This window comes from Lolium perenne, chromosome 3 (assembly GCF_019359855.2).
Source record: "Lolium perenne isolate Kyuss_39 chromosome 3, Kyuss_2.0, whole genome shotgun sequence".
In the NCBI taxonomy this organism is placed as follows: Eukaryota; Viridiplantae; Streptophyta; class Magnoliopsida; order Poales; family Poaceae; genus Lolium; species Lolium perenne.
This window is the reverse complement of record NC_067246.2, coordinates 322,942,991-322,965,053: the sequence shown is the minus strand read 5'-3', so window position 1 is coordinate 322,965,053 and position 22,063 is coordinate 322,942,991. Positions and strand designations below refer to the sequence as shown.

Here is a 22,063-nt window from a genome sequence, read left to right as displayed (position 1 = left end):
TGGGGAGTTAACTGGCAGACCTCCGGCGACGGTGAAGCTCCGCGTGGACAACATGTCCGCGATTGAGCTGTGCAAGAACCCAGTTCATCACGAGCGAAGTAAGCACATCGATACTCGTTTTCACTTCATTCGTGAGAAGGTTGGGGAAGGCAAAGTGGACGTTGAGCACATTGGAACCAACGGCCAGCTCGCTGACATTCTCGGTGTCATGGTAAGCCAGCCGCGTCAAGTTGTTGGAGATGAGGCTGAAGCTCGGTGTCATGGAGGTTTAGGGTGTCAGGATTAGGAGGAGAATTGTTGACACTGAATAATCCTGCACCTAGGCAGGTTAGGAGTTAGCGTTTTTTCAGTTAAAGTGTCTTTGGCTTTCAGTTAAGCACGATCTCGCGATTGTTAGAGCGGGTCGTGTGTTGGTTCGTGGACGCCCTGGTCTCGCGCTCGTGGGATGGCACGAGCACATAGTGCGGATCATGGCGCAAAGATAGGCCTCGTCTATCCGCCACTTCGTTTTCGATCAGAATAAAAAGGAAGAACAACGAACAGAAAAGTTGCAACGGTTGGAACGCAAAACCCCTGTCTCTCTCGTTTTCGTGTGATTTGCTTAGGCCTCTCTGACATATATGCCCGCAAACGCGAATCCCCGCACCAAATCCGTCTCCGCGCCTGCTCCCGGACGCGCGTGGTCGAGGCCGGAAAGCTCGCAGCTCCCAGCGCCACATCCCGGCGTGGGCGACGTCGTCGAGCGTCTGCAGGGGCCGCGGGCCACATCCCGGCGCGTCGACGTCGTTGAGCGTCTGCAGGGGGCGCGGCGGGCGGCCGCGGCCACATCCCGGCGCCAGAGCATCTGCAGGGGCGCCGCGGCCACATCCCGGCGCCAGCAGCGTCGCTCAGCCGCATGGCGACGCCCTCCTGGCTCTTTCCGCGGGCCGCCGCCGGAGGGAACCCACGCGTCGGCCCCTGCCCCTCCGCACGCACGCCATCCCGAGGTGTTTCGCTGTTCACGAGGTGCTCCGTTTAGAGGCGATTGGGGAAGAGCGTGGAGGATGGTGGTAGGGGATGAGGAGTGCAGGCGGAAGATGAGTTGCTCCTTGATCTAGATTCACCGCTTCCTCCTCTTTTCCGGCAGCAATCAATGGGGGAGGCGCTGGACAGGAGCAACATCGGCGCTTTTTCTAGCCAGGAAGTGCGAGCACATCCACGCGAACATTGGCCCTGCTTCACGGTACCAATTAACTGTAGCAACAACAAGGAGGTCAACGGGGAAATTCTCGAAATCAAACCAAGCAGCTTGACAGTATCTGACTCGATCTACAGAATCAGTTCATACAAGTTTCAAAAACTGAAACGAAGCAGATCCATTCACTTACCAGATAATACTGTCACGCGAAATTAGATAGTAAGTCTCGTGCTATCTAGCTCCGTATTATATATGCCATCAATCCCTGAGTTCTTTGACAGTGTCTTCCAAGAACGACTGAATGTTCGAACTTTAAGAACGACTGTATGCATGTTCGAGCTTTGACAATATCTTCCAGGTCCATCCGCCGAGTTCTTTGACAGTATCTAACGACGACAGCAACATGAAGTGCTTTGAGAGGAAGACAGTATCTTCCAACGACGGAGTATTTAATCAGTTCTTCAGTGTCGTTCTCCCATCTTTCGGCTCCACGAGTTCTTCTTTGTGTATTGCTCTGGTTGCTTTCATTGGATTCAAAACTCAGGAGCATTGCGTCGTATAACTGGATTGCTGAGGTACGTCAACTGCTGCTATTTTTGCTAGGAAATTTTGGGATATGCTGAAACTGAACTAAGTTGTCTGTGCAAAAGTTAGTTATGATTTATTGATGATAGACACTTCCCTAGAATACTTTACATGATTTTATTGTGTGAAGATGCGGTTGTTTCTTTTGTGAAATAGGTGCAGGCCGCAGTGGAATGTCAGTCAAAATATAAAAGGAGTTTAACACTATGGGATTGCTGAATCTGATATAAATCAACTTAGATGTTTTTGAAACAGCTTTAAGCACCGAAGAGGGAGACAATAGAGGGGGACAGCCAACAATTAAGGTCATGGCTATGGTGGAGGAGGAGAGAAAGAGGGACATCGTCGTTATATAGTGGAGTGGTTCAGTGGTGTGGGGATTGAAAAGAAGATATGAGAATAAACCAAATAAAAATATTCTACCACCGATTAGTAGTAAGACCGAGGAAGTAGTATATTTCAGAGCATAATACAAAACAGTTTATTAAGAAACAAAACAACAATGAAGTATAGATGAATTTTAAAAATTGAGGAGTAAGTTTGATTAAGTGGGTCAATTGACTTCGAGCCAAAATTTTAGTGACGACGGTTTCAACAAAAAGCTAATTTTAAACTTCGGATACATCGTTTTGTAATCATCGTCCTTTGATCCGTGAGACAAAGTGTATATGAGACACGGGTGTTACCCACAATCATTGCAAGTATGCAATCTAATATTTTTAGGATAAAACATATGGCTGATGGTAATAAAAAGGAGAAATGTCAACACATATTATTTATTGAAGTGATTGATTTCTTCCGATGCAACGCACGGGCACTTTTCCTAGTATATACACATGTATATATAGTAGAATGCACATAAAATCTCTCAAAATATATTTAATGATTTCTATAATAAAATTTATTTAACATTACAGAGGTACATAGTTTTTTCTAAAAGCTAACTTTTCACTAAAGTTATACGCCATTTGTTTGAAATCGGAGCGAGTAGCTAGCAGTAGAGATGAATGGTCGCATTTCATCCAATGATCGCATCAAAACTTGCGGACACACATGCAAACGACAATCATTGGCAAAAGACACAACTGACTTCATTTCTTTATTTCTTCTCAAACCGATCTCACGGATACAAAACCACTGTGACACACACGTACAGACTCAACGAAAGACTACTGGTGTATACACATACACCACAACATGTAAGCCAACCACACACCACAACATCATGTACAGAGATACAAACTTGGAGAAATACACAGGAACGTTTAATCGGCGCATTCGCATTCCTACAGGCGCCTTATTCAAATCCCGAAATTATATACTTCCTCTGTTTCACGAAAAAGATATTTTAATATTGTCCAAATTTACATGTATCTATACATTAAATCATGTCTAGAGAAAAGCCCTAGCCGCTCTGACTCAGCCTCCTCCATAGATCTGACTCAGCCTCCTCCATAGATCGGTTCCCCCTCCTTCGACCGGCTTCGCCGGCATCGAGAGGAGTGGGGAACCGATCTATGAGTGGAGTTTTCAATAAAAGTAGTTTTTTCAGTAGTCTATGTTAGGTTTTTGGTCGCCGTTTTCTTCTTGGTTTCCCCGCAATGGAGATGACATCGTCTGCAATAAGTGATCTTCGGCCTTTCGTTCGACGACGAGATCTTCTTCCCGACGTTAATGGTGGTGCTGAAAGATTACAATTATCTAGGTATGAGTGTTCAGATCTTACTTCGCCAGATCAATCTTGGATCTTTTCTCATGGTTGCCGCGAGGAGGATTATCCTCGCAGTTCTTGTCCCGGTTGCTACGTCCTCGACAATGGTGATTCGTATTCTCGGCTCTCCATCAACGTCGACAAGGCAGATCGGTTTTTATTCCCTGACATACTGGTGTTGGTACTCTTGCCGATATTGATTGACTACTTTAATGGTTGCGCGCGTGCACGCAGCCTTGGCATTGCGGCTCAAATTAAAATTATGGGAGAACCTTCGTTGGTATTTACAGGTCTATGGTTTGTTATTTATCTTTGGCTGCCTTCAGAAAAGTACAAGATTATGTCTTGGAAGAAGAAAGAGTTTGAAGACCTCGAAGATTTGCTAGTATCTTTTAGACTTTATTTTGTAATCGCTGGAGACAGCTCGTGTATCTCTACCATGTACTATTTATTATTATGAATATATGTGGTATTGATTGTCAAAAAAAAAAAAAAAAAAAATCATGTCTAGATATATGCATCTTTTGACAAAGTTAAGATATCTTTTTATAGATGGAGGAAGTATACATATATATGTACCTTAAGGTAAATGTTACTTACGTATCGACCCGTCCGGCTGGTTTAGAAGTTGATATTGTACGCCGACGACATGTCCGGGTTGAACAGCCCAAAGTGCTTCTCCGTCTCAGCACCTCCCTTCTCGTTCTCGTTAAACATAGCGAATATGTACGTCTCCAGCGGCTGCGGCACCTTGGGCGTGCCATGGGAGACGTGGTCGATCAGAGCCTGGTTGTACGCCTGCGCGTTACTAACAGTCGCAGCCGTTGCGCCAGCCGACGGCCACCCGCTCTCGGACACCACAATGCCCACATCCGCTGCCCCGGCGCTCTGGAGCGCCGCGTAGAACGTGTCAACGAGCGCATCGAACAGGTTCTGGTAGGCGAGACCGTTGTCATCCTGCACCACCGTGCCCGACGAGGTGAAGAGGGCGTAGTCGATGGTAATATCTGTGGGATTGCCCGTGTAGGCGAAGTAGGGGTACACGTTGGCGAGCAGCGGCGCACCCGTCTTGGCAAGGTACAGCGCGATGGGCGGCATGTGGGCGCTTTTGGTAGAGAAGATACCGTGGGAGGGAGGGTACCCCGTTGTCACACCCGACTGCACCGCCGTGGACACCTTGATTTGCTCGAAGCCGGCCATGGACAAGGCGGCGTTCATGTTCTGCATGGCTGGGAGGATGTTTTGCGCCCGCGGATCGTTGCCTTCCACCTCGTTGCCGACGGCGATGTACCTGATGCTCACGCCCGGGTAGGCCACGACGTTGTCTTGGACCCATTTGGACGCGGCGTCGGGGCTTGAGGCCATCTCGGCGAGCTGGTCGTTGGGTACGTCCACGATGAGGTCGATGCCGGTTCCGACGAGGGCCGCGAGCGTCTTAGCGTTGGCCTTATAGATGCGCATGCCGGTGATGCCCCTGGATACATAGAGCTTCACCACATCACTCGCCGACGGCATGGGGTCGCCTACAACGCCGTAGCACACGCCGATGGATCGCACCTCTGTCCGAGAACAAATTCGTCAACAATTAGACCATCATCTTCGATCTGAATTCTAATCGACGGTTCACTAGTTTGACACCGGTGATAAACATAAATATACACACGTATTAGCTTACCAGCTGGGATGGATGCGAGTATCCCGACGACCAACGCCGCGGCAAGCACAGAGGCAGCATGTTGTCGTGCCATCTTCGACCTTGCAGTTGAGTTGCTTCAGATAGCTGATGCTCAGCTCCTCTGGTACGTGTTGCTGCTGTAGGCAGTAGGTGTGCAGTAGCCCGATAGATGGATCTACTTTTGCATGGAAGTGTATCAAGCAGACATCCCCTATTTATACACGATTCCAAGAGCGCACAATGCTGGTTTGCCGAGCATTTTTTCCAAAAAAAAAAAAAAGATAAGTTGGCGAGTTGCTACTTGGTCAACTCTGAGTAACACAAGAAATATTTCCACCAAACTAAAGAATAATAATGTGCACTAGGTCTATAGTACAAGAAAAAACAACGCTGTTCTTAGATTCAATGTATTTTGAAAACCGTGGTATCAAAGAACTACAGTATCTACAAAACCACGAATGGGATTTTACGAGAAAGAACTACCAACGAACAATACCAGGGATGTGTAGATGTTTATTTACTAAGAAAATTAACATGCATGGCAAGGTAATCTACGGATTGTTCACTCTTTAAGTGTGCTATCTCCCCCCTTCTCCCTCATGCCATGGAAAGACATTGGGCAATAACCACCACGATAGGCACTTTAGTAGTATCTGCGATCCATACCTAATTGTAAATTTGTAATGTGCCTTTGCCTTTTATTTTGTTTTTTTGTACTTTTGAACTTGTGCAGCTATATGTATCTTGGTTATGTAGAGGCTGGTTGTACATACTCGAACTTTAAATAATAAACCACCCATTATCGACAAACAAAATCGGCCCTATAACAAACCTTGATGATTTTATGATCTAAAAATATGATAATCTCATGCTTGGAAAATGGTGCTACTTATTATATTTTTAACCCATATGCTTTAAGATTCTAATCTCCATAGAGAAAGAAACACACAGTCAGTGCTTGATATCGTGGACGCACTCATGGGAAGATAGACCTAGTAATAGTTTCCAAATACTGAATCCCAAAAAATTTGCAAAAAAGACATGCAAAAAAAATATTGTTGTGTTTTCTCCTCAGTCGGACAAGATATCGATGCAGAATTCTAGCTCGGCACTGCGAATTTCTTCCTTATTGGCGAATATCTAGTATTGAGGCGATCCTGCATCAATACCCCAAAGCAACATGATTTTGAATTAAAATTTCAATAATAAACTCGAAAGTTGCTTGGGTGAAACCCTAGCTACCCCTCTCCCCAGCCCAACCCCCAATCCAGCAGGTTGCCCATGAGCAAATCCCACTCATTGGACGACATCAGCATCAGGCTCTCGCCTCTTATGTTTGAGGGATCTACGGCCGACGGTGTTGCTTTCGGCGGAGTTTGGAGAAAGGGGAAGTGGCCTCGGAACCTTTTGATGGTTGCATGGCTGCAGCGGCTGCGAAGGCAACGGCTATGGGTGTGGCCTTGGAACCTTTTCCACGTTTATACAAGGATCAAGTGACATTTCCTATTATGTTGTATGGAATATCTATCTGCGAGCAACTGGCCTTGTCAAAAAAAATTGTGAATTTTTTCATATTTTTTTAATTTATATTGTATAGCGTGTAATTTGGGGTAGAGTTTATTGTGTGTAAACAAAAGTTACCACCCGACAATAAAAAGTGCAATTGTATATGTTGTCGGCAATCGAAACAAGTTGGTCACTTGCTTTTACATGGTAAATGAGGCGCCAAGTCTAGTTCATGCAACCGAAACCATTCATGTAGTAAGAACCAACATATGGTTGGATGATTTTTTCTTTTTAACAAATGGTTGGATGGTTAGGATTGTAGTGGCACCTTAGTCCACCAGAGTTTAAATTCTAAGTTTATAACTTTGGAGTCTCGTATAAAGGTGGAATATTCTTCAGTGAGAGACAACGTTCCCGTCGATAACGAGATGTTTGTTGATCAATTTCTTAGACTATCTCTCGAAGGTACTCATAGGGGTAGGGTGTGCGTGCATATATTGATAGGGGTGAGTGTATGCACGTATTTGTGATCATCTGCGTCTATATTATGTTTCGCAAAAAAAAAAACATACGTGCAGCTGCCAGGTCTTTATACCCCTGTTTTGATTTTTCTTCTCACATTTTCGGCTATATATTCCAATTAATATATTCCCGCCGTCCATAAAAAATATACTGAGCAACTTTTGTTTCGAACGGAGGGATCAGTAAAGTGTCCTAGGTATGTTAGTTCATAATATATGTAAAGATAAATGGCCTCTTTAGATGATGAAATCATTTATGTTGTAGCCAAACGCAACAAGTTTCTCTTGTCCGTATGGACACAGTTATGCATTATAACCGACCTGGTAAATAGGGTGACTTCGACATACCCGATACCATGTTTTCAACTCTTGATATCTCTTGTTCCAGTTTTCTTCTGTCTTTTTGGGCCATAAATTAAATTCATATTTCAGAGTTTCATACGGATTATATTGGAGTATAGAGATTAGACAGCAGATCATCTATCTATGCGGTGGTCAATGGAAACAACTTAAAGTGCTATGTGTACGTATGGATTATATATGGATCTTGATTATAGCGGATTATTTTTCAAATAGGATGACTGTGAAGGATACCAAGTCTTCATACTTTTTGTTTGAGCTTTTCCTTTTGACATTTCTCCATCGTATATTAAAAATTTATATTGCAGTATCGTCTAGGTTAGCGTGGATAAATAATGTTGTCAGTTTCTAAATCATATCGGGTCCAAGGGGCGACCGATATAGGTTGCTCTATTTTATCAACCCAATTGTTAACGATAGTTGACATGCTAATTAATTAGGGTGCCCTCATGCAAGATAACCTGATACAATGATACCAGTCCGATCCTAGCGTTCTTTGACTTAGGGCCGACCACCACATCGCCGTTGGTTTGCGTGTTTACCATAGATGGAAAGATTATACTACTTGTAGGTTGGGAATATTTGATCAACGCAATTGTATTCATTGAGGGGTTGTGTATTTATATACACGTTACAAGATCTAACCGACCTACAGACTCTATCCACGGTAGTTACAAACAAAGGTAACGTGGAGAGTTAGGCTAGCTAGAGAAATACAACCGAATACAAATAGAGAGACGTGATCGTCTCTAACACCCGCGCAGTCGAAGCGTCATCAGAGATGATGCCGAGGCTGGACCGAAACTTCTCGAAGCTAGTTGTAGGCAGTCCGTTTGTCATGATATCAGCAAGCTGCTCGGTCGTAGGAACATGAACCACACGATACTGACCAAGGGCAACCTTCTCACGAACAAAATGGATATCGAGCTCGATGTGTTTTGTCCGGCGATGATGAACGGGGTTGGCTGATAAGTACACCGTGGATACATTGTCGCAGAAGACCACAGTTGCCTTGTCAACCGGGCAGTGAAGCTCACCAAGTAGTTGACGCAACCAGCAACATTCAGCAACCGTGTTTGCCACAGAACGATACTCAGCCGCCGCACTAGATCGAGACACCGTGGGTTGTCGCTTGGAAGACCAGGAGATTAAACTACCACCAAGATAGATGCAGAATCTAGACATTGAACGGCGAGTATCAGGGCAGCCTACCCAATCAACGTCGGAGTATGCTGCAAGCTCGAGGTTGGATGAAGCCCGGATGACAAGACCATAACCAGAAGTGTCATGGATGTACCTTAGTAGACGCTTGACGAGGCCCAGTGTATATCATGAGGTGAATGCATATGTAAACAAATCTTACCAACAGTATAGGCAATATCCGGGCGGGTCAGAGTTAAGTACTGGAGAGCGCCAGCAATACTACGGTAGAAAGAGGCATTAGTAGCATCAGCACCAGAGGTAGTGGAGACTTTGGGCTTTCTATCCACAAGAGTAGACGCACCCTTGCAATTGGACATAGCAGCACGGTCCAATATTTTTTTTTAGCATAACGTTCTTGAGAGAGGAAAAACCTAGAAGATGTGCGGCGGACATTGAATCCAAGAAAGAAGTGCAAAGGGCTAAGGTCTTTCATCTTGAACTCAGACTGAAGTTGCTGAGTAATGGAGCGAAGGAACTCTGTCGAGGAAGCCGTATGTATGATGTCATCGACATAAAGCAACAAGTATGCAGTATTGGAGCCATGGCGCATGACAAACAGGGAAGTGTCTGAACGTGTGGTGATGAAGCCAATGCTACGAAGGAAGTCCCCAATCCGAGTGTACCAGGCCCTAGGTGCTTGACGTAAGCCATAGAGCGACTTGGCGAGAAGGCACACATGGTCTGGTTGCGCAGAACTGTCAAAACCTGTTGGCTGTTGGCAGAAAACCCTCTCGGTCAATACCCCATTGAGAAACGCATTGCTGACATCAAGCTGGTGAACAGGACAATTCTGTGAAGCTGACAGATGAAGTAATGTTCGTACCGTGGCCGGCTTAACGAACGGGCTAAAAGTTTCACCAAAATCCACACCCTGGCGCTGATTAAACCCGCGGACTACCCAGCGAGCCTTGTACTGATCCAAAGAACCATCGTGATGCAGTTTATGACGAAACACCCATTTGCCGGTGACAACGTTGGCTTCACGAGGGCGGGGAACCAGGGACCAAGTACCATTAGCCACTAGAGCATCAAACTCTTCTTGCATTGCAGCAAGCCAATTTGGATCACGAATGGCAGCCCGTGCAGAGGAAGGTAGCGGGGAGAGCAAATTCGACGTAGTAGAGGTGACACCAACATACTTGGGGTTTGGCTTGAAGACCCCGTGAGACGACCAAGTGACCATGCGTTGAGGACGAGGCACATCACGGACATGGTGAGGGCGCGGGGAAGATGGCGGTGATGTCTACGGATGCTTCTATTCTTGTAGACAGTGTTGGGCCTCCAAGAGCAGAGGTTTGTAGAACAGCAGCAAGTTTCCCTTAAGTGGATCACCCAAGGTTTATCGAACTCAGGGAGGAAGAGGTCAAAGATATCCCTCTCAAGCAACCCTGCAATCACGATACAAGAAGTCTCTTGTGTCCCCAACACACCTAATACACTTGTCAGATGTATAGGTGCACTAGTTCGGCGAAGAGATAGTGAAATACAAGTGGTATGAATGAATATGAGCAGTAGTAACGGCGCCAGAAAAGTGCTTGCTGGCGTGCAGTTGATGGTAGTAATATTGCAGGAAGTAAACATGAAGTAAAACAGTAAACAAGCGATGATTGCAGTATTTGGAAACAAGGCCTAGGGATCATACTTTCACTAGTGGACACTCTCAACATTGATCACATAAATAAATAAGTTCTCTTCCTTTGTGCTACATATACTCTTGTTTGATAATGAACACCATTCGTTGTGTAGGGCTACAAGAGCTCCCTCAAGCCGGAGTTAACAAGCGCCACAACATTCGACATTCATATTTAAGTAACCTTTAGAGCATAATAGATCTTTGCAATTTAAACCGAGTACTAACATAGCATGCACACTGCCATCACACTATGAAGGGGGAATAAATCACATCAATACTATCATAGTAATAATTAACTCCATAACCTACAAGAGATTATGATCATAACCTACGCCAAGTACTACACGATGCACACACTGTCACCATTACACCGTGAAGGAGGAATAGACTACTTTAATAACATCACAAGAGTAGCACATAGACTAATAGTGATACAATGCTCATCATATGGATCTCAATTATGCAAGGCAATTCATGAGATCATTGTATTGGGGTACATGAGAGAGAGATTAACCACATAGCTACCGGTACAGCCCTTAGCCTCGATGGACAACTACTCCCTCCTCATGGGAGACAGCAGTGGTGATGAAGATGGCGGTGGTGTCGATGGAGAAGCCTTCCGGGGGCACTTCCCCGTCCCGGCGGCGTGCCGGAACAGAGGCTCATGTCCCCCAGATCTTGGCTTCGCGATGGCGGCGGCTCTGGAAGGTTTCTCGTACCGTGGCTTTTCCGTATCGAAGATTTAGGTCAGGGACCTTTAAATAGGCGAAGAGGCGGAGTCGGAAGGCTGACGAGGCAGCCACACAATAGGGCGGCGCAGCCCAGGCCCTGGCCGCGCCACTGGCGTCGGTGGCCTGTGGGCCCCCTCTGCTGGCTCTCGGGTGTTCCGGAAGCTTCGTGGAAAAATAGGATCTTTGGGCATTGATTTCCTCCGATTCCGAGAATATTTCCTTACTAGGATTTCTGAAACCAAAAACAGCAGAAAATAGGAACTGACACTTCGGCATCTCGTTAATAGGTTAGTTCCGGAAAATGCATAAAAACGATATAAAGTGTGAACAAAACATGTAGGTATTGTCATAAAACTAGCATGAAACATAAGAAATTATAGATACGTTTGAGACGTATGAAGCATCCCCAAGCTTAGTTCCTACTCGCCCTCGAGTAGGTAAACGATAACAATGATAATTTCTTAAGTGACATGCTACCAACATAATCTTGATCATACTATTGTAAAGCATATGAAGTGAATGAAGTGATAGTAAAGATAATGACTAAACAACTGAATCATATAGCAAAGACTTTTCATGAATAGTACTTTCAAGACAAGCATCAATAAGTCTTGCATAAAAGTTAACTCATAAAGGAATAGATTCAAAGTAAAAGGCATTGAAGCAACACAGAGGATGATTAAGTTTCAGCAATTGCTTTCAACTTGTAACATGTATATCTCATGGATAGTTGTCAACATAAAGCAATATAACAAGTGCAATAGGTAAACATGTAAGAATCAATGCACACAGTTGACACAAGTGTTTGCTTCTAAGATAGAAGGAAGTAGGTAAACTGACTCAACATAAAGTAAAAGAAAGGCCCTTCGCAGAGGGAAGCAGGGATTAAATCATGTGCTAGAGCTTTTTAAGTTTTGAAATCATATAGAGAGCATAAAAGTAAAGTTTTGAGAGGTGTTTGTTGTTGTCAACGAATGGTAGCGGGTACTCTAACGACCTCATCAACCAGACTTTCAAGAGCGGCTCCCATGAAGGATGTTATCTCTACCAACAAGGTAGGTCATCCCTCTTCTCTTTTGTTTACACATGTACTTTACTTTAGTTTTTTTTATTTTTATTTTTTAGATGACACTCCTCCCAACCTTTTTCTTTCACAAGCCATGGCTAACCGAATCCTCGGGTGCCTTCCAACAATCACATACCATGAAGGAGTGTCTATTTGCAAAATTAAGTTGCTTACTGATGAATCAGAGCAAAAACATGTGAAGAGAATTATTAATGCAAGTTAATTAATAGGGGTGGGAACCCCATTGCTAGCTCTTTTTGCAAAGTTATTGGATAAGCGGATGAAGCCACTAGTCCATTGTGAAAGTCTGTCAAAAGTAAATGACAAGATCGAAAGATAAAACACCACATACTTCCTCATGATCTATAAAACATTGACACAAATAAGAGATAATAGCTTTTGAATTGTTTAAAGGTAGCACATGAAGTATTTACTTGGAATGGCAGAGAAATACCATGTGGTAGGTAGGTATGGTGGACACAAAGGGCATAGTTTTTGGCTCAAGGATTTGGATACACGAGAAGAATTCCTCTCAATACAAGGCTAGGCTAGCAAGGTTGTTTGAAGCAAACTCAAGTATAAAACGGTGCAGCAAGACTCACATATGAACATATTGTAAGCATTATAAGACTTTACATCGTCTTCCTTGTTGTTCAAACACCTTAACCAGAAAATATCTAGACTCTAGAGACCAATCATGCAAACCAAATTTTAACAAGCTCTATGTAGTTCTTCATTAATAGGTGCAAAGTACATGATGCAAGAGCTTAAACATGATCTATATGAGCACAACAATTGCCAAGTATCAAATTATTCAAGACATTATACCAATTACCACATGCAGCATTTTCTGTTTCCAACCATATAGCAATTAACGAAGCGGTTTTCAACCCCGCCATGAACATTAAAGATAGAACTAAGAACATCAGTGTTCATATGAAAAAGCGGAGTGTGTCTCTCTCCCACACAAGCATGAATTTATTCAGAGAATGAAAATAACAAAATGAAAATAAAAGCACACAGACGCTCCAAGTAAAGTACATATGATGTGACCGAATAAAAATATAGTTTCAAGAGAAAAAACCTGATAAGTTGTCGATGAAGAAGGGGATGCCTTGGGCATCCCCAAGCTTAGATGCTTGAGTCTTCTTGAAATATGCAGGGATGAACCAAGGGGGCATCCCCAAGCTTAGACTCTTCACTCTTCTTGATCATAGTATATCATCCTCCTCTCTTGACCCTTGAAAACATCCTCCACACCAAACTCGAAACAACTCATTAGAGGGTTAGTGCATAATCAAAAATTCACATGTTCAGAGGTGACACAATCATTCTTAACACTTCTGGACATTGCACAAAGCTACTGGAAGTTAATGGAACAAAGAAATCCATCCAACACAGCAAAAGAGGCAATGCGAAATAAAAGGCAGAATCTGTCAAAACAGAACAGTCCGTAAAGACGAATTGTTTTGAGGCACTGGACTTGCTCAGATGAAAATGCTCAAATTGAATGAAAGTTGCGTACATATCTGAGGATCACGCACGTAAATTGGCAGATTTTTCTGAGTTACCTACAGAGAGCCCTGCCCAAATTCGTGACAGACTGAAATCTGTTTGTGTGCAGTAATCCAAATCTAGTATGAACCTTGCTATCAAAGACTTTACTTGGCACAAAAATGCAATAAAATAAAGATAAGGAGAGGTTGCTACAGTAGTAACAACTTCCAAGACACAAATATATAAAAAAGTACTGTAGTGATATAAACACATGGGTTATCTCCCAAGAAGTTCTTTCTTTATAGCCATTAAGATGGGCTCAGCAATTTTAATGATGCTCACATAAGGATGAGAGTTGAAGCAAAAAGAGAGCATCAAGAAGCAAATTCAAAACACATTTAAGTCTAACATGCTTCCTATGCATAGGAATCTTGTAAATAAACAAGTTCATAAAGAGCAAAGTAACAAGCATAGGAAGATAAAACCAGTGTAACTTCAAAAATTTCAGCATATAGAGAGGTGTTTTAGTAACATGAAAATTTCTACAATCATATTTTCCTCTCTCATAATAACTTTCAGAGGCATCATGAACAAACTCAACAATATAAGTATCACATAAAGCATTCTTATTCACATGCATAAAAGTATCATTACTCTCCACATAAGCATAATCAATTTTATTAGTTGTAGTGGGAGCAAATTCAACAAAGTAGCTATCATTATTATTCTCATCATCAAATATAGGAGGCATATTGTAATCATAATTAAACTTATCCTCCATAGTAGGCGGCACAGAAAGACCACTATCATTATAATCATCATATATGGGAGGCGTATCATAATCAACATAAACTTTCTTCTCAATACCCGGAGGGCTAAAGAGATCATTTTCATCAAAACCGACCTCCCCAAGCTTAAATTCTTCCATAGCATTAGCAACAATGGTGTTCAAAGCATTCATACTAATAACATTCCCATTAGCATGCATAAGTTCCATGGGTTTTTTAATTTTCTCTTCAAACACATCATGTCCTAATTCAAGATAAAGTTCATAAAGATCTCTCATTTTGTTGTTGTCTTCCATTAAGCCTTACTAGTGTAAAACAAGAGACAAAAAGATGCAATTGCAGGATCTAAAGGAAATAGCTTCGAGCACACACACAACGGCAACAGAAAAGTACTTAGTTACCTGGGACCGGAGTATGAATGCCTTTTACCTTTCCTCCCCGGCAACGGCACCAGAAAAGTGCTTGATGTCTACGGGTGCTTCTATTCTTGTAGACAGTGTTGGGCCTCCAAGAGCAGAGGTTTGTAGAATAGCAGCAAGTTTCCCTTAAGTGGATCACCCAAGGTTTATCGAACTCAGGGAGGAAGAGGTCAAAGATATCCCTCTCAAGCAACCCTGCAATCACGATACAAGAAGTCTCTTGTGTCCCCAACACACCTAATACACTTGTCAGATGTATAGGTGCACTAGTTCAGCGAAGAGATAGTGAAATACAAGTGGTATGAATGAATATGAGCAGTAGTAACGGCGCCAGAAAAGTGCTTGCTGGCGTGCAGTTGATGGTAGTAATATTGCAGGAAGTAAAGATGCAGTAAAACAGTAAACAAGCGATGATTGCAGTATTTGGAAACAAGGCCTAGGGATCATACTTTCACTAGTGGACACTCTCAACATTGATCACATAAATAAATAAGTTCTCTTCATTTGTGCTACATATACTCTTGTTTGATAATGAACACCATTCGTTGTGTAGGGCTACAAGAGCTCCCTCAAGCCGGAGTTAACAAGCGCCACAACATTCGACATTCATATTTAAGTAACCTTTAGAGCATAATAGATCTTTGCAATTTAAACCGAGTACTAACATAGCATGCACACTGTTACCATCACACTATGAAGGGGGAATAAATCACATCAATACTATCATAGTAATAATTAACTCCATAACCTACAAGAGATTATGATCATAACCTACGCCAAGTACTACACGATGCACACACTGTCACCATTACACCGTGAAGGAGGAATAGACTACTTTAATAACATCACAAGAGTAGCACATAGACTAATAGTGATACAATGCTCATCATATGGATCTCAATTATGCAAGGCAATTCATGAGATCATTGTATTGGGGTACATGAGAGAGAGATTAACCACATAGCTACCGGTACAGCCCTTAGCCTCGATGGAGAACTACTCCCTCCTCATGGGAGACAGCAGCGGTGATGAAGATGGCGGTGGTGTCGATGGAGAAGCGTTCCGGGGGCACTTCCCCGTCCCGGCGGCGTGCCGGAACAGAGGCTCCTGTCCCCCAGATCTTGGCTTCGCGATGGCGGCGGCTCTGGAAGGTTTCTCATACTGTGGCTTTTCCGTATCGAAGATTTAGGTCAGGGACCTTTAAATAGGCGAAGAGGCGGAGTCGGAAGGCTAACGAGGCAGCCACACAATAGGGCGGCGCGGCCCAGGCCCTGGCCGCGCCAGCCTGGCGTCTGGTGGCCCTGTGGGCCCCCTCTGCTGGCTCTCGGGTGTTCTGGAAGCTTCGTAGAAAAATAGGATGCTGGGCATTGATTTTGTTCGATTCCGAGAATATTTCCTTACTAGGATTTCTGAAACCAAAAACAGCAGAAAACAGGAACTGGCACTTCGGCATCTCGTTAATAGGTTAGTTCCGGAAAATGCATAAAAACGATATAAAGTGTGAACAAAACATGTAGGTATTGCATAAAACTAGCATGGAACATAAGAAATTATAGATACGTTTGAGACGTATCAGGCGGTTGTCGAGCCGTTGATGCAGAACTTAAGGGTGTCGATGTAGACTCGTGGGTGGCATCGAACTGGTGGCGGTGTGTGAAGCAGTCGGAGCGACATCATCCGGGTTTGTATCATAGACAGGCAAGGTGTCCACAGCAGGTGTCGAGGTAGGTGATGATGGCGTCATAGGGGACACGATGGTAGCTGCTGTCGAGGCTGGGGATCCATGTGTGGGCGAGGCCGGGGCAGGCGAGGATGTTGTCGTGGCAGAAGGAGCCGCGGAATTCGCTGCCTCAGTAGCGGACGACCGGGAATTTCCTGCCGCGGCAGCCATAGGGTCCGAGCCAGCATGTGAGGGTGCCGGGGGAGTAGCATCCTGGTACCGGGCCGGCGGCCGCAAGGTGCGATGAGGCCGCAATGGTGCCATCAGTAGGGGGCCTCGTCAAAAGGGGTGGGGCCCGAGTGTGTTGATGATGAGTCGGCAAATGTATCCCTGAAAGGAAAATGTGTCTCATCGAAATAAACATGACGAGAAGTTAGTATGCGACGAGAGACCGAATCATAACAACGATACCCACGATGTTCAGAAAGATATCCCAAGAAGATGCAAGCAACAAAACGTGGAGCAAGTTTATGAGAGGCAGTGGAAGTAGTGTTAGGGTAACAAAGACAACCAAACACCAGAAGATGCTGATAATCAGGTGGCGAGCCAAAAAGGAGTTCATGTGGGGTTAAGTGTTGGCGAGGTTTGCAAGGACGAAGATTAAGAAAATAGGTGGCGGTGTTGAGGGTTTCAGCCCAAAAACGAGGAGGAAGGAGCGCATGAAATAACAAAGCACGTACACTATCATTAAGAGTGCGGAGAATGCGCTCGGCGGGCCATTTTGCTGAGAGGTATAGGGACATGTAAGGCGAAGACGAATGCCGTGTTGAGAGAAAAATGCACGAGAAGTGTTATTATCAAATTCGCGGCCATTGTCAGTTTGGAAAGAAAGAATTGGTGTTGAAATTGAGTGGTGACGAAAGCGTGAAAAGAAGAAAGAGCAAGGAACACGTCGGACTTGCGGCGTAAAGGGGACCTCCATGCATAGTGAGAGAAGTCATCTAAAATAACAAGGTAAAATTGAAACCCTGAGATACTTTTAACTGGGGACGTCGATACATCGTAATGAAGAAGTTCAAAAATAACACTAGCTCTAGACGCAGATCTTCTATCTCTAAATAGGAGACCCCACTACCTAATTTCTCTGCCCTCTCAGCCCTCCACGTAGCCCCCTTTTTTTCAGTATGCCCAGGCAGCGTGCCCGGCTAATTCTCCTGGTTTGTTTCTGTCTTCCGCCGGTGTAACAGGTTACGGATTTAGCACATGTCCATCCGGCCGGTCTGCTTCCCATGCAGCCTATTCATTGTAAAAGACCGCACGAGCTGGCCAATTGGTATACTCCGTTCGCCTCTACCCGCAAAGAAATTTACTCAACTATTAACGCTTTCTTTGTCAAAAGATCTCTAGAATGGCACACTCTTCCTCTGCCGACGATCTCCTATCACCCCGGCCCCTTCCACTCCCACTAATAACTCACTACAATAATGGCGCGATACGCCAAGGGCCTTTTATACGCCGACGGCAAAAAATCGGATCATCGGCATATAGCCCGGCCAGGCCAGCCAGCCAAAACGACCCTCGGCGTAGCGTTGCTGTCGGCGTAGTGAGGTCTACGCCGAGGTCAGCCCTCAGCATAACTTTGTACCTAGGCGTAGACAGGGCAACGCCGACGGCCACCCTCGGCGTAGGCCATCCTTCGAATTGTCTAATTTTTTTAAAATCATAACTAATTCATATGACGTTAGAAAAAATATATATAAGGTATCAAAATGTTCAGAAAAACATCCTCTATCTGTTTATGTCAAAATTATGCATATTTGAATCATGTACAGTACCATGTTAACATAGTAACAATTTTAACATTTTCTTATATGTCATGGGGTTCCCATTTTGGCCAGATGGCAATTTAAACGAACTCAGAAAATTCCGTGGAGCCGCATAGTATCATTTTATGTGTCCTAATAACCACTCCAAAATTCGAAATTGGGATACATCAATTATTTTGGAAAAACATTTATGAACAGGGCTATCAAGTCCGAAGTTCTATGGCTTTTAGGGGAAATGAGTAGGAAACGGCCCGTGACACCGTATAGTTTGTCAGAACGAGGCCATATTTGGCACGTGTGTGGGCCCTGGGATGGAAAGCAATGCTCCAGACGCGGATTTCCAATCTGGCCCACGAGCGATGGTTTTTCATTTTCTAGGTGCCAAAATATTTTTTTGTGCAGCAGCTACATGGGGTGAATTTTAGTTTTGAGCGAGATCTCCACGTAGTGGTTGATACGTCTCAAACGTATCTATAATTTCTTATGTTCCATGCTAGTTTTATGACAATCTCACATGTTTTATACACACTTTACATCATTTATATGCATTTTACGGCACTAACCTATTAACGAGATGCCGAAGCGCCAGTTCCTGTTTTGTGCTGTTTTTGGTTTCAGAAATCCTACACAGGAAATATTCTCGGAATTGGATGAAATGAACGCCCAGGGTCTTATTTTTCCACGGAGTTTCCAGAAGACCGAATGAGATACGGAGTGAGGCCACGAGGTGGCGACACCACAAGGCGGCGCGGCCAAGGAGGGGCCCGCGCCGCCCTATGGTGTGGGCCCCTCAAGCGCCTCCCGACTCTGCCCTTCCGCCTACTTAAACTCTCCGTCGCGAAAACCCTACTACCGAGAGCCACGATACGGAAAAAGTTCCAGAGACGCCGCCGCCGCCAATCCCATCTCGGGGGATTCAGGAGATCGCCTCCGGCACCCTGCCGGAGAGGGGAATCATCACTGTAGGGCTCTACATCACCATGCCCGCCTCCGGATTGATGTGTGAGTAGTTCATACTTGGACTATGGGTCCATAGCAGTAGCTAGATGGTTGTCTTCTCCTCTTGTGCTATCATGTTTAGATCTTGTGAGTTGTCTATCATGATCAAGATCATCTATTTGTAATGCTACATGTTGCGTTTGTTGGGATCCGATGAATATGGAATACTATGTCAAGTTGATTATCAATCTATCATATATGTGTTGTTTATGTTCTTGCATGCTCTCCGTTGCTAGTAGAGGCTCTGGCCAAGTTGATACTTGTGACTCCAAGAGGGAGTATTTATGCTCGATAGTGGGTTCATGCCTCCATTGAATCTGGGACAGTGATAGAAAGTTCTAAGGTTGTGGATGTGCTGTTGCCACTAGGGATAAAACATCAATGCTTTGTCTAAGGATATTTGTGTTGATTACATTACGCACCATACTTAATGCAATTGTCTGTTGTTTGCAACTTAATACTGGAAGGGGTGCGGATGCTAACCCGAAGGTGGACTTTTTAGGAATAGATGCATGCTGGATAGCGGTCTATGTACTTTGTCGTAATGCCTTGATTAAATCTCATAGTAGTCATCATGATATGTATGTGCATTGTTATGCCCTCTCTATTTGTCAATTGCCCAACTGTAATTTGTTCACCAAACATGCTATTTCTTATTGGAGAGACACCACTAGTGAACTGTGGACCCCGGTCCATTCTTTTACATCTGAAATACAATCAACTGCAATCTCTGTTCTCTGTTGTTTTCTACAAGCAAACATCATTCTTCACACCATACGTTTAATCCTTTGTTTACAGCAAGCCGGTGAGATTGACAACCTCACTGTTAAGTTGGGGCAAAGTATTGTGATTGTGTTGTGCAGGTTCCACGTTGGCGCCGGAATCCCTGGTGTTGCGCCGCACTACACTCCTTCACCAACAACCTCACGTGGCCTTCATCTCCTACTGGTTCGATAACCTTGGTTTCTTACTGAGGGAATACTTGCTGCTGTACGCATCACACCTTCCTCTTAGGGTTCCCAACGGACGTGTGCTTCACGCGTTATCAAGCTCTTTTTCTGGCGCCGTTGCCAGGGAGATCAAGACACGCTGCAAGGGGAGTCTCTCACATCCAATCTCTTTACTTTGTTATTGTCTTGCTTTACTTTACTTTATTTTCTGTCTTGTTTGCTTCTTATATCAAAAACACACAAAAAATTAGTTACTTGTTTTACTTTACTTTATTTAGTTTGCTTTACTTATTTTTATTACTGTTAAAATGAATACTCCTGAGAACACTAAGTTGTGTGATTTCACTAGCGCCAATAATAATGATTTTATATGCACTCCTATTGCTCCACCTGCTACTACAGCAGAATTCTATGAAATTAAACCTGCTTTACTAAATCTTGTTATGAGAGAGCAATTTTTTGGTGTTAGTTCTGATGATGCTGCTGCCCATCTTAATAATTTTGTTGAACTTTGTGAAATGCAAAAGTATAAGGATGTAGATGGAGACATTATAAAACTGAAATTGTTTCCTTTCTCCTTAAGAGGAAGAGCTAAAGATTGGTTGCTATCTTTGCCTAAGAATAGTATTGATTCATGGACTAAATGTAAAGATGCTTTCATTGGTAGATATTATCCTCCTGCTAAAATTATATCTTTGAGAAGTAGCATTATGAATTTTAAACAATTGGATAATGAACATGTTGCTCAAGCATGGGAAAGAATGAAATCTTTGATAAAGAATTGCCCTACCCATGGACTAACTACTTGGATGATCATCCAAACCTTTTATGTAGGACTGAATTTTTCTTCACGGAACCTATTGGATTCAGCTGCTGGAGGTACTTTTATGTCCATCACCTTAGGCGCCGCAACAAAGCTTCTTGATGATATGATGATAAATTACTCTGAATGGCACACGGAAAGGACTCCACAAGGTAAGAATGTAAATTCTGTTGAAGAAACCTCCTCCTTGAGTGATAAGATTGATGCTATTATGTCTATGCTTGTGAATGGTAGATCTAATGTTGATCCTAATAATGTTCCTTTAGCTTCATTGGTTGCTCAAGAAGAGAATGTTGATGTGAACTTCATTAAAAGTAATAATTTCAACAACAATGCTTATAGGAATAATTCTGGTAACAACTATAGGCCATATCATGCTAGTGGTAATCCTTATGGTAATTCTTATGGTAGATCTGTTTTGCCTAATGAGGAAAAGATGCTAGAAATTGAAAGAGCTACTAAGAGCTTTATGCAATCACAATATGAGCAAAATCAATTGTTTACTAAAACTATGAATGAACAATCTGCCTTGTTGAAAAATATAGGGAATCAACTTGAAAATTTGAATATGGAGATTTTTGGTTTGCAAACTAAGCTTTCAAATGCTGAAAACCGAATCTCATACATGTCTGAGTCACAATCTTCTTTACTTAATAAAATGGCTGCTAAACCTGAGGATAATGATAAACAAATTGTTGCTACAGCAAACGCTATCCAAGTTTGAATTAATGAAAATATTAGATTGATTGCTGAATTGCATGCTAGGTGGGAAAGAGAAGAAAAATTTGCTAAAGAGAATAATGTAGCTAAAGTTTGGACTATTACCACCACTAGTAATGTTGATGCTTCACAAGTTGCTAAACCTCCTACTATCAATGGTAAAATAATTGGTGCTGGCAATGTTTCTACTCCTAATGCAAAGCGTGCAAAACT

At 43.5% G+C, this 22,063-nt stretch overlaps 1 pseudogene across 1 annotated transcript; it reads right to left on the bottom strand.

Moving 5' to 3' along the window:
* Positions 1–3,979: 3,979 nt before the first annotated feature.
* Positions 3,980–5,322, bottom strand: LOC127345688 (glucan endo-1,3-beta-glucosidase GII-like; annotated as a pseudogene). Its single transcript, XR_011754369.1, has 2 exons — positions 5,149–5,322; positions 3,980–5,032 (listed from the first exon to the last, which is right to left on the bottom strand). The product of XR_011754369.1 is annotated as a glucan endo-1,3-beta-glucosidase GII-like (transcript).
* Positions 5,323–22,063: the final 16,741 nt, after the last annotated feature.